The sequence below is a fragment of the Phyllobates terribilis genome, unplaced genomic scaffold, assembly GCF_046119375.1.
Source record: "Phyllobates terribilis strain yellow unplaced genomic scaffold, ASM4611937v1 Scaffold_11__3_contigs__length_659146591, whole genome shotgun sequence".
In the NCBI taxonomy this organism is placed as follows: Eukaryota; Metazoa; Chordata; class Amphibia; order Anura; family Dendrobatidae; genus Phyllobates; species Phyllobates terribilis.
In genome coordinates, this window is record NW_027362771.1 from 607,641,178 (window position 1) to 607,662,177 (window position 21,000).

At 42.5% G+C, this 21,000-nt stretch overlaps 2 non-coding genes across 2 annotated transcripts; both read right to left on the bottom strand.

Moving 5' to 3' along the window:
• Nucleotides 1–7,206: 7,206 nt before the first annotated feature.
• On the bottom strand, nt 7,207–7,288 carry TRNAL-AAG (transfer RNA leucine (anticodon AAG)). The gene has a single exon. It is a non-coding gene; the product is annotated as a tRNA-Leu (tRNA).
• A 1,370-nt stretch (nt 7,289–8,658) lies between these two features.
• On the bottom strand, nt 8,659–8,740 carry TRNAL-AAG (transfer RNA leucine (anticodon AAG)). The gene has a single exon. It is a non-coding gene; the product is annotated as a tRNA-Leu (tRNA).
• Between the last annotated feature and the right edge of the window lie 12,260 nt (nt 8,741–21,000).

Below are 21,000 nucleotides of genomic sequence, written 5' to 3' on the forward strand. Positions count from 1 at the left end.
AATATTTTATATCCATTAAGACAAAAAGACAAATGTTATTATGCTACAGCAACGTAATTATCAGGGATTTGTTTGTACATTGACTCTGGGGCACCATTTTACAAAACGTATGACTTGTATCCAAATATTTAACTAATCTTTCCTCTGTTGGCTCATCCGCTAATTTTTAGATATCACTGAATTAGGTGGTATAGATTACTTGCTATGATCTCCCATATACAGGATGCTCAAACATGAAGGATTCCTACACCCCTGCCTGTACGTAACAGATAATCAGAAGCAGCAGCAAGGAAGACATTATACAGCAGTGCAGAGCAGTGTAGCTGTGAATCCATCACTAGGGTGACTTACTGGAAAGCAGCAGAAGCAGCATGGCTCTGTTTATGTTTGCTAATCACTCTGCTCATCCTGTATTGATAACCCTAAAATGGCAGCAGGGATATGAGCTAGCAGTTAGACTTCTTTTAACCAAGATTGATTTTGGCAAATTTTGAGAATGGTTGATCATTGATTGAACTGACATGGATGTAACATAGATGGTAAATTATGTAATTAATTCTGATGCCTAAAGCCAACATGACGACCCATATGCAGTATTCATACATATGATTTGCTCACATGTTCCTTTTCTTCTACAGCACAGTGAAGACCACTTGATGTTACATTTGCTTTCTTACAGAACACAGAAGCAAAACAGAAATTTAAAAGTTCAGTCTTCTCAACATCATTATTGACCACTTTACCCTTTTCATCCTTTAAAAATCCTATAGCATCTTTGGCTTTTCTTCAACTTTTGACTTACTTCCAAAATCCTTTCTTATTGCTTTTGGTCTCTATTGCAAGCCTCACTTCATTACTTGCTTTAGCTCTTCTAACACTTGCCCAGCTTTCCCTGCAGACAGCATTATATTCTTCTTTCCATTTGATATTCATTTGTTTGTTCCTTTTTAGCAAGCTTTTAAGTTCAGTATTCAGCCATCCTTGTCTCCATAAATGCTTTCCATTCTTCCTTGTTTTCGGGATTGTTACTGATTGTGCAGTGAGAATTTAATTTAGCAAAATTGCCCATCCTTCCTGGACATTTCTTTCCTTTAGAACATCCTACCTTTCCTTCCTTTTTACTGCGTCCATTAACCACTTCGCGCCAGAGCCTGTTTTTGCCTTCGTGACCGGGCCAATTTTTTCAATTCTGGCCACTGCCAGTTTATGAAGTAATTACTCTGGAACGCTTAAACGTATTCCCCTGATTCTGAGATTCTTTTTTCATGACATATTGTACTTCATGATAGTCATAAAATTTCTTCGATATATCTTGTGTTTATTTGTGAAAAAATCGGAAATTTGGCGAAAATTTTGAAAATTTTGCAATTTTCAAACTTTGAATTTTCATGCCCTTAAATCAGAGAGACATGTCACACAAAATAGTTAATAAATAACATTTCCCACATGTCTACTTTACATCAGCACAATTTTGGAACCATAATTTTATTTTGTTAGGGAGCTATAAGGGTTAAAAGTTGACCAGCGATTTCTCATTTTTCCAACAAAATTTACAAAAACATTTTTTTAGGGACCACATCATATTTGAAGCCACTTTGAGGGGTCTTTATGACAGAAAATACCCAAAAGTGACACCATTCAAAAAACTGCACCCCTCAAGGTGATCAAAACCACAATCAAGAACTTTATTAACCCTTCAGGTGCTTCACAGGAATTTTTGGAATGTGGAAGAAAAAAATTAACATTTAACTTTTTTCACAAAAATGTTACTTTAAACCCAATTTTTTTTATTTTCACAGGGGTAACAGGAAAAACTTTTTTTGGGCAATTTCTCTTGAGCGTGCTGACACCCCATATGTGAGGGAAAAACACTGTTTGGGCGCACTGCAGGGTTCGGAAGGGAAGGAGCGCCATTAGACTTTTTGAATGTAAAATTTGTCTGAATAATTAGCAGACGCCATGTTGCGTTTGGAGAGCTCCTGATGTGCCTAAACAGTGGAAACCCCCCACAAGTGACACCATTTTGGAAACTAGACCCCTTGGGTAACTTATCTAGATGTGTGGTGAGCACCTTGAACCCCAAGGTGCTTCACAGAAGTTTATAATATTGAGCTGTAAAAATAAAATTTTCACATTTTTCCCACAAAACCGTTTTTCATCCATTAATTTTGCATTATCATAAGGGTAATAGGATAAATTGCACCATGAAATTTGTTGTGCAATTTCTCCTGAACACGCTGATACCCCATATGTGGAGGCAAATTACTGTTTTGGCGCATGGCAGGGTTTGAAAGGGAAGGAGCGCAATTTGACTTTTTGAATGTAAGATTTGTTTGAATAATTAGCAGACGCCATGTCGCATTTGGGGAGCCCCTAATGTGCCTAAACAGTGGAAACACCCCACAATTGCCACCATTTTGGAAACTAGACGCCTTAGGGAACTTATCTAGATGTGTTGTGAGCACCTTGCACCCCCAGCTGCTTCACAGAAGTTTATAATATTGAGCCGTAAAAATAAAATTTTCACATTTTTCCCTCAAAAAATGTTTTTCATTCCCTAATTTTGTATTATCATAAGGGTAACAGGATAAATTGCACCATGAAATTTGTTGTGCAATTTCTCCTGAACACGCCGATACCCCATATGTGAAGGCAAATTACTGTTTGGGCACATGCAGGGTTTGAAAGGGAAGTAGCGCCATTTGACTTTTTGAATGTAAAATTTGTTTGAATAATTAGCAGACGCCATGTCACATTTGGGGAGCCCCTAATGTGCCTAAACAGTGGAAACCCCCCACAAGTGCCACCATTTTGGAAACTATACCCCTTAGGGAACTTATCTAGATGTGTGGTGAGCACCTTGTACCCCCAGCTGCTTCACAGAAGTTTATAATATTGAGCCGTAAAAATAAAATTTTCACATTTTTCCCATAAAAAATGTTTTTCATTCCCTAATTTTGCATTATCATAAGGGTAACAGGATAAATTGCACCATGAAATTTGTTGTACAATTTCTCCTGAGTACGCCGATACCCCATATGTGGGGGAAATCCACTGCTTTGGTGTACGGCAGGGTTCGGAAGAGAAAGGAGCGCTATGTTGGCTGGGATAGGCAGCAGACACCATGTCACATTTGAAGAGTCGCTGACATACCAAAACAGCAGAAACCCCCACAAGTGACCCCATTTTGTAAACTACACCTCTCAAGGAATTCATCTAGGGAAGTAGTGAGTATTTTTTAATTTTTTAATTTATACCATTGGGCAGTGAAAAAAGCATAATTATATTTTTACCACAAAAAAATGTTTTACCCTCAGATTTTACATTTTCACACAGGGCAATGGGTAAAAATGGTGCCGAAATGCGTCACACAATTTCTTCTAAAAGTGTCAATACCCCATATGTGGCTGTATCGTACCGCTCAGCCATACGGCGAGATCTGGGAGGGACGGAGCGCTATTTGACAATTGGAGAACAAATTATTGTAGAATAGGCATTTGGATTTGGGAGCACAAAATTTTCTGAATTTCTTTTGGGGGGCAAGGACCATTTTGCTTTTGCAGAGCCTTTCTGCTACCAGTAACTTGGAAGTCCCTTATATTTTTAACAGATGACGGACCTGAGTTGGGACAAGCTTTTTTTGAGGACTGAGTTGAAGCTTTTATTGGGAACATTTTACGTAACATTTATCCGGCGCTCAAGGCTGAGCACTTACATCGGGGTTTCCATCTAAATTTCCAAGTGATGTAATTCAGATGAAACCCCTGCAGGATCCATTCACTATAATGAGGCAGCAGAGTTACTCTGGACTCCGTCTGGCCTCTGTTTAGTGGTGTCCTTTTTTTCAGAAGTGCAGAAAACTGTGGCCAACCGCACTTTTATTCACGCCTAAAACAAATGACACCGTGGGATCCCAGGCTAGACGGCGTCCACAGTGGCCTATATCTGCCTCAATACAGGGAATCTTCCATCATGGGTTCCGGCTGAATCACGTATTTCAGAGATTTACACAGAAACGCTGGTGTAAGTGCTCAGCGCAGAGCACAGGATAAATGTGAGCAGAGCCTTACTGGGATCTTTGGGAGACATAATAAACAAATTAGTAGCAGGTGAATAATATTTGTTTTATTTATTTTTTATGCTGTTCCTAGTGTGATATAACTGATTAGATTACTTTATTCTTTGGGTCGGTGCGATTACAGAGATACCAGATTTATATCGGGTTTTTATGACTGACAGCTGTCACACACTAAAATACGCTTTTTTTGCAAAATCTAGTTTTTGCATCACCATATTTTGAGAGCTATAATTTTTACATATTTCGGCCGACAGAGTCATGTGATGGCTTGTTTTTTGCGGGACGAGTTGACATTTTTATTGGAACCATTTTTGGGTGCGTGACATTTTTTGATCGCTTTTTATTCCGTTTTTTGGAAGGTAAAATTAACAAAAACAAACACTTCAGGAATTGTTTTTTGAGGGTTTTTTTATGCCGTTCTGCGTGTGGTAAAATTGATCAGGCAGCGTTATTCTTCGGGTCAGTACGTTTACAGCGATACTACACTTACTGTATTTTTTTTATGTTTTGGTGCTTTTACACAATAAAACAATTTTATAGAAAAAAAAATATTTTTTTTGCATTGCTTTATTCTGAGCGCTATAACTTTTTTATTTTTCGGCTGATGGAGCTGTATGGCGGCTTTTTTTTGCGGAACAAGATGACGTTTTCAGTGGTACCATTTTTATTTCTATTCTGCTTTTTGATCGCATTTTTTTCCACTTTTTGTTTGGCGATATGATGAAAAAGCATATTTTTTTGCTCCGTTTTTTATTTATTTTTATTACGGTGTGCACAGAAGGAGTTAATTAGTGTGACAGTTTTATAGCTCGGGTTGTGTCGGACGCGGCAATACCAAATATGTGTACTTTTTTTGGTTTTGTAAAAATATACGGATTTATTGGTTTAATATTTTATTTATTTATTTTTATTTATTTTGTGATTTTTTTTTTAATAGTTTAAAAACTTTTTATTTACTTTTTTTTACATTTTTACTTAGTCCCTGTATGGGACATTAATTTTTATTTTTCTGATCACTGATCTCATGTAATGTAATAGACATGTATTACATTACATGAGATCTTCAATGACTGTTTCAGTCAGTCTCCTGCATGGCTCAGCATGCAGGCTGAGCCAGACAGGACACCATATATGGCAGAGCTGGAGGCGGTCATGTGACCTCCAGCTGCCATAGCAACCCCAGGTCCTCAAACGAAACGGAGGTCTTCGGAGGTAAGTAAGACAACCCCCTCTCCTCCTGCTGTCTCCTATATGCCGCGATCACTATAGATCGCAGCATATAGAAGACAGCAGAGGGTTAACATCACTGGGACCTGATCTAATCAGGTCCCGATGATGTTCCCTGTCAGAGCCAATGCTCTGCACCGGAATCGTAGTGCTTGCAGGACCCAGGGGGTCCTGACCACTGCGAGACCTCCCACCGTTTTTAAACGGCGGCGCTGCACAGAGCCCAGGCAGCGCGGACGTTTATCTACAGTGGGCGGTCGGGAACCGGTTAAAAACTGCCTTTCTACAGTCCAATCTTAAAATCTCAGTTTTCGCAGGTTTTCCACCTTTTGTAGTTCAAAAGTATAGGATAGAATTACTGTTGCCTCCTAAATTCTCAATCCCCTTTACTTCCTCAACTATTTCCTAATTTTTGGTAAAAATTAGGTCCAAATAAATATCAGCAGCGGTGGGATTTGAAACCAAGCCTCCAGAGAGACTGGAGCCTAAATCCAGCGCCTTAGACCAATCGGCCACTCTACCTTTCAAAGATATTCAATGTTATTTATATCAGAAGTTTGCTTTTGATGTAAGTGGCAGAAAATATTTTATATCCAATAAGACAAAAAGACAAATGTTATTATGCAACAGCAACATAATTATCAGGGAATTGTTTGTACATTGACTCTGGGGCACCATTTTATAAAACATATGACTTGTATACAGGTATTTAACTAATCTTTCTTCTGTTGGCTCATCTGCTAATTTTTAGATATCACTGAATTAGGTGGTATAGATTACTTGCTATGATCTCCCATATACAAAACACTCAAACTTGAAGGATTCCTACACCCCTGCCTGTACGTAACAGATAATCAGAAGCAGCAGCAAGGAAGACATTATACAGCAGTGCAGAGCAATGTAGCTATGAGTTCATCACTAGGGTGACTTACTGGAAAGCAGCAGAAGCAACATGGCTCTGTTTATGTTTGCTAATCACTCTGCTCATCCTGTATTGATAACCCTAAAAAGGCAGCAGGGATATGAGCTAGCAGTTAGACTTCTTTTGACCAAGATTGATTTTGGCAAATTTTGAGAATGGTTGATCATTGATTGAACTGACATGGATGTAACATAGATGGTAAATTATGTAATTAATTCTGATGCCTAAAGCCAACATGACCAATCATATGCAATATAAATACGTATGACTTGTTCAAATGTTCCTTTTCTTCTACAGCTCAGTGAAGATCATTTGATGTTACATTTGCTTTCTTAGACAGCACAGAAGCAAAATAGGAATTTAAAAGTTCAGTCTTCTCAACATCATTATTGACCACTTTACCCTTTCCATCCTTTAAAAATCCTATAGCATCTTTGGCTTTTCTTTAACTTTTGACTTACTTCCAAAATCCTTTCTTATTGTTTTTGGTCTCTCTTGCAAGCCTCACTTCATTACTGGCTTTAGCCCTTCTAACGCTAGCCCAGCTTTCCCTGCAGACAGCATTATATTCTTCTTTAGATATGAAACCTTCTTTTCATTTGATATTCAATTCTTTCTTCCCTTTTAGCAAGCATTTAAGTTCAGTATTCAGCAATCCTGGTCTCCATAAATGCTTTCCATTCTTCCTTCTTTTTGGGATTGTTACTGATTGTGCAGTGAGAATATAATTTAGCAAAATCTCCCAGCCTTTCTGGACATTTCTTTCCTTTAGAACATCCTACCTTTCCTTCCTTTTTACTGAGTCCATTGAAAACTGCCTTTCTACAGTCCAATCTTAAAATCTCAGTTTTCGCAGGTTTTCCACCTTCTGTAGTTCAAAAGTATAGGATAGAATTACCGCTGCCTCCTAAATTCTCAACCCCCTTTATTTCCTCAACTGTTTCCTAATTTTTGGTAAAAATTAGATCCAAACAAATAATGGCAGCGGTGGAATTTGAACCCACGCCTCCATAGAGACTGAAGCCTTAATCCAGCACCTTAGACCGCTCGGCCACGCTACCTCATACGGATGTTCAAACTTATTTAAATCAGAAATTTGCTAATGATATAAGTTGCAGAAAACATTGTATAACTAATTAGACAAAAATGCAAATGTTATTATGCATGAGCAACGTAGTTATCAGGGATTTGTTTGCACATTGACTCTGGGGCACCATTTTACAAAACATATGACTTGTATCCAGATATTTAACTAAACTTTCCTCTGTTTCCTCATCCGCTAATTTTTAGATATCACTGAATTAGGTATTATAGATTACTTGCTATGATCTCCCATATACAGGACACTCAAACATGAAGGATTCCTACACCCCTGCCTGTACGTAACAGATAATCAGAAGCAGCAGCAAGGAAGACATTATACAGCAGTGCAGAGCAATGTAGCTATGATTTCATCACTAGGGTAACTTACTGAGAAGCAGCATGGCTCTGTTTATGTTTGCTAATCACTCTGCTCATCCTGTATTGATAACCCTAAAAAGGCAGCAGGGATATGAGCTAGCAGTTAGACTTCTTTTGACCAAGATTGATTTTGGCAAATTTTGAGAATGGTTGATCATTGATTGAACTGACATGGATGTAACATAGATGGTAAATTATGTAATTAATTCTGATGCCTAAAGCCAACATGACCACTCATGTACAGTATTCATACGTATGACTTGTTCACATGTTCCTTTTCTTCTACAGCACAGTGAAGATCACTTGATGTTACATTTGCTTTCTTAGAGAGCACAGAAGCAAAATAGGAATTTAAAAGTTCAGTCTTCTCAACATCATTATTGACCACTTTACCCTTTTCATCCTTTAAAAATCCTATAGCATCTTTGGATTTTCTTTAACTTTTGACTTACTTCCAAAATCCTTTCTTATTGCTTTTGGTCTCTCTTGCAAGCCTCACTTCATTACTGGCTTTAGCTCTTCTAACGCTAGCCCAGCTTTCCCTGCAGACAGCATTATATTCTTCTTTAGATATGAACCCTTCTTTTCATTTGATATTCAATTCTTTCTTCCTTTTTAGCAAGCTTTTAAGTTCAGAATTCAGCCATCCTGGTCTCCATAAATGCTTTCCATTTTTCCTTCTTTTTGGGATTTTTACTGATTGTGCAGTGAGAATTTAATTTAGCAAAATCTCCCATCCTTTCTGGACATTTCTTTCCTTTAGAACATCCTACCTTCCCTTCCTTTTTACTGAGTCCATTGAAAACTGCCTTTCTACAGTCCAATCTTAAAATCTCAGTTTTAGCAGGTTTTCCAACTTTTGTAGTTCAAAAGTATAGGATAGAATTACCGCTGCCTCCTAAATTCTCAACCCCCTTTACTTCCTCAACTGTTTCCTAATTTTTGGTAAAAATTAGATCCAAATAAATAATGGCAGCGGTGGGATTTGAACCCACGCCTCCATAGAGACTGGAGCCTTAATCCAGCGCCTTAGACCACTCGGCCACGCTACCTCATACGGATGTTCAAACTTATTTAAATCAGAAATTTGCTAATGATATAAGTTGCAGAAAACATTGTATAACTAATTAGACAAAAATACAAATATTATTATGCATGAGTAACGTAGTTATCAGGGATTGTTTGTACATTGACTCTGGGGCACCATTTTACAAAACATATGACTTGTATCCAGATATTTAACTAATCTTTCCTCTGTTGGCTCATCCTCTAATTTTTAAATATCACTGAATTAGGTGGTATAGATTACTTGCTATGATCTCCCATATACAGGACACTCAAACATGAAGGATTCCTACACCCCTGCCTGTACATAACAGATAATCAGAAGGAGCAGCAAGGAATACATTATACAGCAGTGCAGAGAAATGTAGCTATGAGTTCATCACTAGGGTGACTTACTGGAAAGCAGCAGAAGCAGCATGGCTCTGTTTATGTTTGCTAATCACTCTACTCATCTTGTATTGATAATCCTAAAAAGGCAGCAGGGATATGAGCTAGCAGTTAGACTTCTTTTGACCAAGATTGATTTTGGCAAATTTTGAGAATGATTGATCATTGATTGAACTGACATGGATGTAACATAGACGGTAAATGATGTAATTAATTCTGATGCCTAAAGCCAGCATGACCACCCATATGCAGTATTCATACGTATGACTTGTTCACATGTTCCTTTTCTTCTACAGCTCAGTGAAGATTAGAGATGAGCGTTGTTCTACTCGAACTATTCGCCAATCTCAAATTCGAGCTGTTTTGGGCAGTGTTCGAGCCGTTTGGCGAACACGAACAATTTGAGAAAAATTCGGCTGTTCGAGGTTATGTTCGATAACTGTTCGTGCACCAAAATCATTACAGTGGGGAGGTGCAATCTGTCAGCCTATCAGCAGCGCACACACGGAGTGAAGTGCTTTTTTTCACACAAGCAAGGGCATGTGTCATTGGCAGTGTATGTCACATGTCCTTGCCCTATAAGACCAAGCCATTTTCCCCGTCGCCACCATTTTCTCACTGCTGCAGCTGAGTGTTAGATGGCACCGCTGTTGCTGTGTGCGCTATACCTTGTTAATTTCAAGCCAATTTTCGCACAAATCTACAGATAGCTTGGGAGTAGGGAATAGTTGTGATTGCAGTCCTTTTAAGGACTAGGTTACAGCATTTCTTACGACTTTTATCAGGCAGGTCTGTGCTCTTAAGTAGATAGATTGTGGGAGTAAAGACTAATTGTAATTGGAGTCCTTTTCAGGACTAGGTTACATCAGTTCCTATCAGTTTTTGCCAGGCAGGTCTGTGCCAGTGCTGTGCAAGTTTTTTTTCACAGCATTTGGCTGAATCTAGCAAAGCTAATCCTTTTTGGCCTATTGCAGAGTGTGTTAGTCAGTGGAGTAGCCTATCTGTGTTGCAAGATATACCACCTGTGTATAGAATACCAATTTTTTTACTGCACCCAGTGAAGAAAAATCTTTTGGGCATAGCATCATTCTATTAGTCCATCTATACTGACCTCCATCAGGTTGCAAATTGAATATAATTTTTTTCTGCATCTAGCTCTGAAAAAATATTGGGCTTCTAGCTGTGTGTGGGACTTGTATTAGTCCATCTATACTGACCTCCATCAGGTTGCAAACTGCATATATTTTTTTCTTCATCTACCTCTGAAAAAATATTGGGCTTCTAGCTGTGTTTGGGACTTGTTCTATTAATCCATCTATACAGACCTCCATCAGGTTGCAAACTGAATATATTTTTTTCTGCATCTACCTCTGAAAAAATATTGGGCTTCTAGCTGTGTGTGGGACTTGTTGTATTAGTCCATCTATACAGACCTCCATCAGGTTGCAAACTGAATATAATTTTTTTCTGCATCTAGTTCTGAAAAAATATTTGGGCTTCTAGCTGTGTGTGGGACTTGTTGTATTAGTCCATCTATACTGACCTCCATCAGGTTGCAAACTGAATATATTTTTTTCTGCATCTATCTCTGAAAAAATATTGGGCTTCTAGCTGTGTGTGGGACTTGTTCTATTAATCCATCTATACAGACCTCCATCAGGTTGCAAACTGAATATATTTTTTTCTGCATCTAGCTCTGAAAAAATATTGGGCTTCTAGCTGTGTGTGGGACTTGTTGTATTAGTCCATCTATACTGACCTCCATCAGGTTGCAAACTGCATATATTTTTTTCTTCATCTACCTCTGAAAAAATATTGGGCTTCTAGCTGTGTGTGGGACTTGTTCTATTAATCCATCTATACTGACCTCCATCAGGTTGCAAACTGAATATATTTTTTTCTGCATCTACCTCTGAAAAAATATTGGTCTTCTAGCTGTGTGTGGGACTTGTTGTATTAGTCCATCTATACTGACCTCCATCAGGTTGCAAACTGAAAATATTTTTTTCTGCATCTACCTCTGAAAAAATATTGGGCTTCTAGCTGTGTGTGGGACTTGTTGTATTAGTCGATCTATACAGACCTCCATCAGGTTGCAAACTGAATATATTTTTTTCTGCATCTAGTTCTGAAAAAATATTTGGGCTTCTAGCTGTGTGTGGGACTTGTTGTATTAGTCCATCTATACTGACCTCCATCAGGTTGCAAACTGAATATATTTTTTTCTGCATCTACCTCTGAAAAAATATTGGGCTTCTAGCTGTGTGTGGGACTTGTTTTATTAGTCCATCTATACAGACCTCCATCAGGTTGCAAACTGAAGATATTTTTTTCTGCATATAGTTCTGAAAAAATATTTGGGCTTCTAGCTGTGTGTGGGACTTGTTGTATTAGTCCATCTATACTGACCTCCATCAGGTTGCAAACTGAATATATTTTTTTCTGCATCTACCTCTGAAAAAATATTGGGCTTCTAGCTGTGTGTGGGACTTGTTCTATTAATCCATCTATACAGACCTCCATCAGGTTGCAAACTGAATATATTTTTTTATGCATCTACCTCTGAAAAAATATTGGGCTTCTAGCTGTGTGTGGGACTTGTTGTATTAGTCCATCTATACTGACCTCCATCAGGTTGCAAACTGAATATATTTTTTTCTGCATCTACCTCTGAAAAAATATTGGGCTTCTAGCTGTGTGTGGGACTTGTTCTATTAATCCATCTATACAGACCTCCATCAGGTTGCAAACTAAATATATTTTTTCTGCATCTACCTCTGAAAAAATATTGGGCTTCTAGCTGTGTGTGGGACTTGTTGTATTAGTCCATCTATACTGACCTCCATCAGGTTGCAAACTGAATATATTTTTTTCTGCATCTACCTCTGAAAAAATATTGGGCTTCTAGCTGTGTGTGGGAATTGTTCTATTAATCCATCTATACAGACCTCCATCAGGTTGCAAACTGAATATATTTTTTTCTGCATCTACCTCTGAAAAAATATTGGGCTTCTAGCTGTGTGTAGGACTTGTTGTATTAGTCCATCTATACTGACCTCCATCAGGTTGCAAACTGAATATATTTTTTTCTGCATCTACCTCTGAAAAAATATTGGGCTTCTAGCTGTGTGTGGGACTTGTTCTATTAATCCATCTATACAGACCTCCATCAGGTTGCAAACTGAATATATTTTTTTCTGCATCTACCTGTGAAAAAATATTTGGCCTTCTAGCAGTGTGTGGGACTTTCTCTATTAGTCCATCTATACTGACCTCCATCAGGTTGCAAATTAAAAATAATTTTTATCTGCATCTAGCTCTGAAAAAATATTTGGCCTTCTAGCAGTGTGTGGGACTTTCTCTATTAATCCATCTATACTGACCTCCATCAGGTTGCAAATTAAAAATAATTTTTATCTGCATCTAGCTCTGAAAAAATATTTGGCCTTCTAGCAGTGTGTGGGACTTTCTCTATTAGTCCATCTATACTGACCTCCATCAGGTTGCAAATTGAATATAATTTTTTTCTGCATCTAACCCAGCCAATAGTTTTGGCCTAATACCACAGTTTGGCCACTCAGCTCTGCTCGTTTCCCATCCATTGTTTTTTTGTGCAAACAACTCCAGAGTTGTTAATTAGTTAACCACCAAAATGAGTGGAAAAAGGCCTGCTGCTGGTGGAAAGGGAAATAGGCGTGTTGGGAAGGGGAAAAAAGGTTGTGTCCGTGGGGTAGGTGTTAAATCAACAGTAACATCTGCAGAAGAAAGACCATCTTCCAGCCAAACTAAAATGTCTACTTCTTTTAGCGGACAATGTGATAAGATCCCTTTCTTACGGCCACGCCAATCGCTACAAATTCCAGATGAGGCACAAAAACAGCAGGTGCTTCAACGGATATCAAGTGCTCCTTTAAGTGGGCTCTCCTCCACATCAACTTCAACATCACAAATACTCCAGTCCTCAAAGGTGTCACCCCAATCGCACTTGCTTCCTCACAGCTCCCAAATCTCCAGCTGCCCATCTGAGTATGAGGTAGAACAGATGTTTGAGTCTGCAGAGCTGTTTACTCTTACTATAGCCTGGGAATCAGAGGTCGACTCCAGCGCTTCTGTGAATCCAGACGAGGAAATGATCTGCACTGATGCCCAGAATCTTTATGAGTCGGATCCAGGACCAGACGCAGAAGGTTCTGACCATAATGTAGACCCTCATTCCCAAACTGTAACTCCTGTTGGTGGAGACAATGAGGAAGACGATGATAAGACTCAAATACCTGATTGGAGCGACAACTTTAGTTTTTTGTCAGGGCAGGAACAGGTTGGCTCTGAGGACGACGGGTGTGATAACACACAGGGTGATGATGATGAGGTTGGAGATCCCACTTACTGTCAACCCACAGTCAGCCAAGAGATGAGGTCAGCAGAGGAGGTGGAGGAAGATGCTAGTGATGACGAGGTCAGGTTGCGCCTTCCTGGACAGAGACGTAGTACTGGAAGCACGTCAACAACTGCATCCTCAAACACAACTCTGCCTCTCACCACAAGTCGTGGTGGCTCTTCAGGTCGCATGGGTGCTAAGCCTTGCATAGCCTGGGCATTTTTTCAGATCGATAAAATGACCCAACTCGTGTTATCTGTAACATTTGTCAGCAAAAGCTAAGTAGAGGCCAAAAAATACATAGTTTGAGTACTTCATGCATGAACCGGCACATGGACATGAAGCATAAGTTGCAGTGGGAAGCTCAGTGTGCTACAATGCGGCCTAGCCGGCCGGGCCAACCACCGTCTGCCAAATCTTGTGCATCCGCGGCCTCTTCATCCTCTGTGACTGGGGGGACAGCAGTCACACCTGTTTTGGGGCACAGACCTGCCACCTCTTTACCCGCAACAGCCAGCGTGATTGGCAGGTCATCATTTTCTTTGGAGGTGGTAACACCAGCTGGTGTTGAGCGCTGTCCGACATCGATAGCACCACCTTTGGATCAAGGCAACCTAACATATCCGCCTGCATCTTCCTCACAGACCGGCAGTTTGCCGGGGACAACCTTATCAACCCCGTCTAAGCACATTAGCCAGCCCTCGGTCCCTCAGATGTGGACAAGTAAAAGACCATTTCCTCCTAGCCATGAGAAAGCTAAGAGGTTGAATTTCACCATCTGCAAGTTCTTGGCTACAGAAATGCTGCCTTTCCGCCTGGTGGACACAGAGGATTTTCGAGACCTTATGTCCGTCGCAGTGCCCCAGTACCAGATGCCCAGTCGGCACTACTTCTCAAAGAAAGGTGTGCCTGCGCTCCACCAGCATGTCGCACACAACATCACCGCTTCTTTGAGAAACTCTGTGTGTGACAGGGTGCATTTCACCACAGACACTTGGACGAGTAGGCATGGACAGGGGCGTTACATTTCGCTGACTGGGCACTAGGTAACTATGGTGACAGCAGGACAAGGGGCTGCTGTCCAAGTCTTGCATTCCCCACGAGTTGTGCGTCAATCCTCTTTATGTCAAAGTTCCTCCACTGCTTCTGCCTCCTCAACCTCCTCTCGGTCTTCCACCTGCACCCAAAGCCTGTCTGGTCATGCCACAAGCTTTCTAACTGCGCAGAAGGGATCCTGCACACCTCCTTACTATGCTGGCAGTAGGGCTCAACGTCATCAGGCGGTTTTTACATTGAAATGTCTGGGAAATGTGAGTCACACAGCTGAGGTGTTGTGGTCAGCTCTGGAGAACCAATTTCATGAATGGTTGTCTCCACTGGACCTGAAACCAGGGAAGGCCGTGTGCGACAATGCTGCAAACCTGGGTGCGGCCCTTCGCCGGGGCAATGTCACACACGTGCCTTGTATGGCTCACGTGTTGAACCTGGTTGTCCAGGAATTTTTAGCCCACTATCCCAGACTAGATGGCCTTCTGCAGAGGGCACGGTCACTGTGTGCTCACTTTCGCCGTTCGCATCCCGCAGCTCAGCGACTTACATCTCTACAGAAGTCGTTGGGCCTGCCACTTCACCGGCTAAAATGCGATGTGCCTACCCGGTGGAATTCAACTCTGCACATGTTGCAGCGACTGTGGCAGCACCGACAAGCCCTGGTGCAATACGTTCTGACGTATAGTCTGGGCCATCGAGATCCGGAGGTGGGGCAAATCACGCTGGAGGAGTGGTCTCAGATCAGGGACCTATGCACCCTTCTGCACAGTTTTGAAATTTCGACGAAGATGTTTAGTGCTGACGATGCCATTATCAGCATGACTATTCCGGTGATTTACATGCTGGAGCACATGGTAAACAGAATTCGGAGTCAGGTGGTGGCACAAGAGGAGGTGGAGGAAGTAGAGGAGGAGGAGTTGTATGCGGAAGGGCTAACATCTGCAAGGTCCAGACGGTCGGCAGCACCAAGGCGGCAGGCATGTGAGGGTGGGGGAGATGGTTTTACCAGGGCGCATGGTAGCAGCCAAACTAGTGAGGAAGGTGCAGGAGCCCAGGAAGAAGTGGAGGACAAACTGATGGAAGACTCATCAGATGAGGGAGACCTTGATCACATTTCTGTTGTGCGAGGTTTCGGGGAGAGGACAGAGGAAGGAAGCATGATTGTTACCTCGCCACCAACACAACAGGGACTTGGTGCTCCTGGAGGCGCAACACACATGAGTGCCTTCTTGCTGCACTACCTGCAACATGATCCTCGAATTGTGAGAATTAGAAATGATCCTGACTACTGGGTTGCCACACTGTTAGATCCCCGGTACAAAAGTAAATTTGCAGAAATTATTCCTGCCATAGAAAGGGATGCACGCATGCAGGAGTATCAGCAGAGACTGTTGCAGAATCTTACATGTGCTTTTCCACAAAACACCAGTGGTGCACGTAGTGAATCTCACAGTTCCAACTTGCCAACCGTGGGACCGTCAAGTGTTCAGCACTCAAACCGTAACAGAACCACAGTATCTGCTGGTAACATCAATTTTGCGGAATCATTTCACCACTTTTTTAGCCCATCCTTTGCAAGGCCACAGGAGACAAGAAGTCTGACACATAGTCAACGCCTAGAGACGATGGTACAGGAGTATCTCCAAGTAAACATTGAAGCCATGACTGTGTCACTGGAGCCTTGCTCTTTTTGGGCTTCCAATCTGGATAAATGGCCGGAGCTAGCCACTGACGCCTTGGAGATCTTGTCATGCCCCGCAGCCAGCGTTCTGTCTGAACGTGTGTTCAGCGCTGCTGGTGGTGTGCTGACAGATAAGCGCACGCGGCTCTCCACTGATAATGTAGACAGACTCACGTTCATAAAGATGAACAAATCATGGATCCGAAACAACTTTTCTACCCCTGTGTCATCCTGGGGAGAGTAAAAGCTTGATGATTGGTTAAAATCACCCTGCCAACCGTTTTAAGCTTTCAAATTACTAATCATGTTTATCTGTATCTTGACTGGAAAATAATTTGGGCTTTGTAGCAGTGTGCAGCACTGATCCTATTAGCCCATCTATACTAAGCTCCACCAGATTTAAAATTAATAATAATTTTTAGCTGCATCTAGCCCAGAAAATAATTTTGGGGCTCCGAGATGCACAAGACACATAAGTGCCTTCTTGCTGCACTACCTGCAACATGACCCTCATATTGTCAGAATTCGAAGTAATCATGACTACTGGGTTGACACACTCTTAGATCCCCCAAACTTTTTGATCAACCTTTTCATTTTAATAAAGACCAAAAAAATGGTCATTTTTGAAATTATAAGCATTAGCAGGTTATTAGAAACTGAAATCAAACAGTTTTCAACTCAAAACTTTATTCTAGGTGATGTTACATTTTCACATAGGACCCCTTGTTCGAAAGGAGCTTCTGAACTCTCTCGTCCATTGAATTTGTCAGGTTTTGGATGGTTTCTGCTTCAATTGTTTTGCATGAGGACAGAATACCCTCCCAGAGCTGTTGCTTAGATGTGAACTGCCTCCCGCCATCATAGACACTCCTTTTGATGATGCTCCAGAGGTTCTGAATGGGGTAGAGGTCAGGGGAGCATGGGGGTCACACCATAAGTTTGTCCCCTTTTATGCCCATATAAGCCAGAGATGCAGATGTTTTATGTGCAGCATGAGATGGTGCATTATCATGCAAAAAAATGATCTTGCTGTGAAATACATGGTTCTTCTTCTTGAACCATGGCAGGAAGTGCAGTTTGAGAAAATCCACATACATTATGGAGTTCATCTTTAGCGCCTTCAGGGATCCTAAAGGGGCCGACAATCTCTCTCCCCATGATTCCAGCCCAAAACATTACTCCACCTCCTCCTTGTTGGCGCTGTAGCCGTGTTTGCGTGGGGTGTCCATCAACCAGCCATCCTCCACTCCATCCATCTGGACCATCGAGCGCTGCACGGCACTCATCCGTGAACAAAACAGTTTTGAAATCAGTCTTCATGTAATGTTTGGCCCACTGGAGCCGTTTCTGCTTGTGTGAAGTGGATAGAGGAGGTCGACAGGATGGCATATGCACAGCTGCAAACCTCTGAAGGACCCTGCATCTTGTTGTTCGGGGGACGTTGGAGGCACCAGCAGCTTCAAAAACTTGTCTGCTGCTATGACAAGGCTTTTTTGCCGCTGCTCTTTTAACCTGACGTAATTGCCTGTAGGAAAGAGTCCTCAATTTGCCCTTATTAGCACGCACACGTGTGTACTGTGAATCAGCTACATACTTCTTGATTGCCAAGACACTTCATCCTGATCATCGCACAATGTTGATTGTAGTCATGCCTTGACCTAAACACTCCACAATTTGTTGCTTCTCAGCAGCCGACACATCCTTTTTCTTACCCATTTTGGCAGAAAATGTAGGCTGCTTAATAATGTGAGACAGCCTTCTTAAGTAGTCTTGCCTTTCATTGGACACACCTGCCAAACTAATTAGCACAGGTGTCTGCAATTGCTTACAGTGATATAAAGAGCCCTGACACACATCACCATCAATGAGTTTAACTGACAAACAAACAAATTCTTCCCTTATCACTCCTAAACACTTTTTGCATAATAATTTGGAACACAGTGTACATGTGCTTTTCCACAAAACACCAGTGGTTCACGTAGTGAATCTTACAGTTCTAACTTGCCAACCGTGGTCTGTATGGAGTTGTTCAATAAAGGGCCCAAAATTAAGATAACATAGATGGGAGAGGTCTCTATGAATAGGAATTCCTAAGTATTTGATACCCTGTGAGGGCCAGGCAAAGGGAAAGTTGGACTGGATGGAATCCTATATGGATTTGGGGAGGGAGACATCGAGGGCCTCAGACTTAGCTGCATTGATTTTAAAATTTGACCATGTAACAAAGTGATCTATTTCAGCCATAACAGCATGGATGGATATATGTGATTGAGTGATATATACTAGTACATCATCAGCAAATAGAGAGCACTTGTACTCGGTGCCTCCCACCTCAATCCACCTAATATTGGGGTTATGGCGAATTGATGAGAGCAGGTGCTCCATCACTAGGATGTATAAGAGAGGGGACAGAGGACATCCCTGCCTTGTCCCATTGGTGATTGTGAAAGGTGATGAAAATGTTCTGATGCACCCCCTGGGCCTTGGGACACCCGGAGCCGGACCCTTTTTGGTGGATGCTGGTGGTTGTAGTCTTCGTGGTGGCGACCCGGTTCCGTGGCTCAGGGTGGTCAAACCAGTGGCGGAACTGTTTATGTGGTTTTGATGTTTAAATGTCCGACTACGCCACCCGTGGATTGCGGTCAGAGTGAACCTGCTGCTGCAGGGCAGACCGCTTAGGCTGGTGTTGTGGGTGCAGCAGAGCGTAGCATAACTCCCCACGGGAGGAGTATAGCCTCAGGGCAGTGTATGCGGAGGATGGGGGTGATGGTGCAGGGCAGCAGCAGTAACGACACGGAGTCAGTGATACGGTCCAGGGCCTTTACTCACAGTTCTTATTATCCAGACCACGTCTGCAGGTAACGGCTGCCCACGTCGTACTGTGCTCACCAGGTGAGGGGCTCAGACAACTCCCAGATAACTTTGGAGCGCTTCACAGGACCCCCTTTGCGTGTCCTTTGTCTGGCCTTTCTTACCAACCCTTCTGTCCGGCTGCCTCGGGCCTCCTCTTGGTAAACTTGGCGCCAGTTTCCCTGACCCTATGTGCTGCCCTCCTAGCGGGTGTAGCGAGGGGCTGAGCCACATAAAATGTCACAGCCTCCGGTTTCTAGCTGAGGGTCGTTTCCTGCCTCCAATAGTTTCGGGGACCGGTCTCCCCCTTTTGCCTGACCCCTCCATGCAGGTGGATTCGGCCGTGCGGTGGCGACTCGCCCGTCCGCACCCCTGGGATCCCTTCGTTCCTCATTCCTGGAGCCTTCTCCGCTCCTCTTCCTTCCTTCTCCCTCTTCCAGGCCTGGGCCTCTGTTACTAGGCCCGCCTCCGGAGCAGAGCTCATGCAGAGCCCCTGCTCCCTGCCACTTCTGCTCAGACTTCTCTGCGCTGAACTAAGATGGTGCCCACGTTTTATACTCCCTTCTCAATGCACCCAGGAACTGCTTCCTCCCTGCTCCTGCACTACAGGGTTGCCCTTCCTCAGTGTTCCCTCCCCCCACTCCAGCCAGGGACAGGGACTGTCGTGCCCATCTCAGGGGCATATTGGTCGCCCTGCCCCACGGCAATGTGGTGTAATGCATGCAGGTGTCGGGTCCTGATCCACACTCCATCCTTACCTGAGAGTGAGATATCACACCTCTGGGTGAGGTGCAATACCTCTGTAGCAACTGAGCACTCAGGGTGCTACAGTTCCATTTATCTTCAGCCTAGGTGACGTATTGCGATACAGGGCCATGATTTTGGCTATAAAAGGGTCCCCTAGACCCCTACCCCAAGCTTTTTAAGAGAATCATATATGGCTTGCCAGGAGACTCTATGGAATGCTTTCTCAGCATCCAACGAGAGTATCTATTTACAAATTTTTAACTGCATCTAGCCCAGGAAATACTTTGTGCCTAGTAGCAGTGTCTGCTAGTCAGCGGATTATCCTGGCTGTTAAGCAAGCTACACCACCTGTAGTTTGGACACTTAATTTTTTCAAAGGAAATGCTTCGGGACCACGGGATACTCAGTGAAGAGCATCAGGAGGCACCCCAAGGCATAGGGGCTGGGACTGGCAGTAGGATGCCTTGCGGTGGACAGCCGAGCTCGATCCTTATAAAAGCTTTTTAACTGCAGCAGCTTTAGTGGACGCTACTGGAGCTGGAATTACGCGGCTGCTGGCATGAGACTTGCGCTCCAATAGATCCTTGTAAATGGATTTAAAGTGTATTCATTCAAATTATAGAGACAATTTAAATTAAAAAGCTTAGAGCTGCCTCCACCACAGGGGGGCTCGCTCGACCCACCAGCGGACAGGCACCAGTATTGGGAGAGGGGGGCTGGCCGTCAGGGTTCACCGCGGCTCTGGCACAAACCCGGCGACACGGAGGTGGCACGGGCAGGAGCGAACTGAACGTGTCGGCTTCTCACTTTTTGGATTTTAGAAGGGCATGACATGCCTATATCTGTGTCTCCCCCTCCTTTTACTACTACACCTCTTTTCTTTTCTCATGACTATATGTACTTGTCACTTTTCCATGTGTTAGTTGTGTCTTCTGAGCAGTTTGTCAGCTTTTGGACACCTTTGAAGGTGTTTTCTATGTGTTTCTATGTGTTTTTGTTTGCCTGCTATTGGTTTTAACGTTGTTCGAAGGTGTTCGACGAACAGTTCGACGAACAGTTCGGCGAACAGTTCGGCGAACACACGGGTGTTCGACGAACCGAACCGAACTCGAACACTACGGGGGTGGCTCAACACTAGTATAGATTACTTGCTA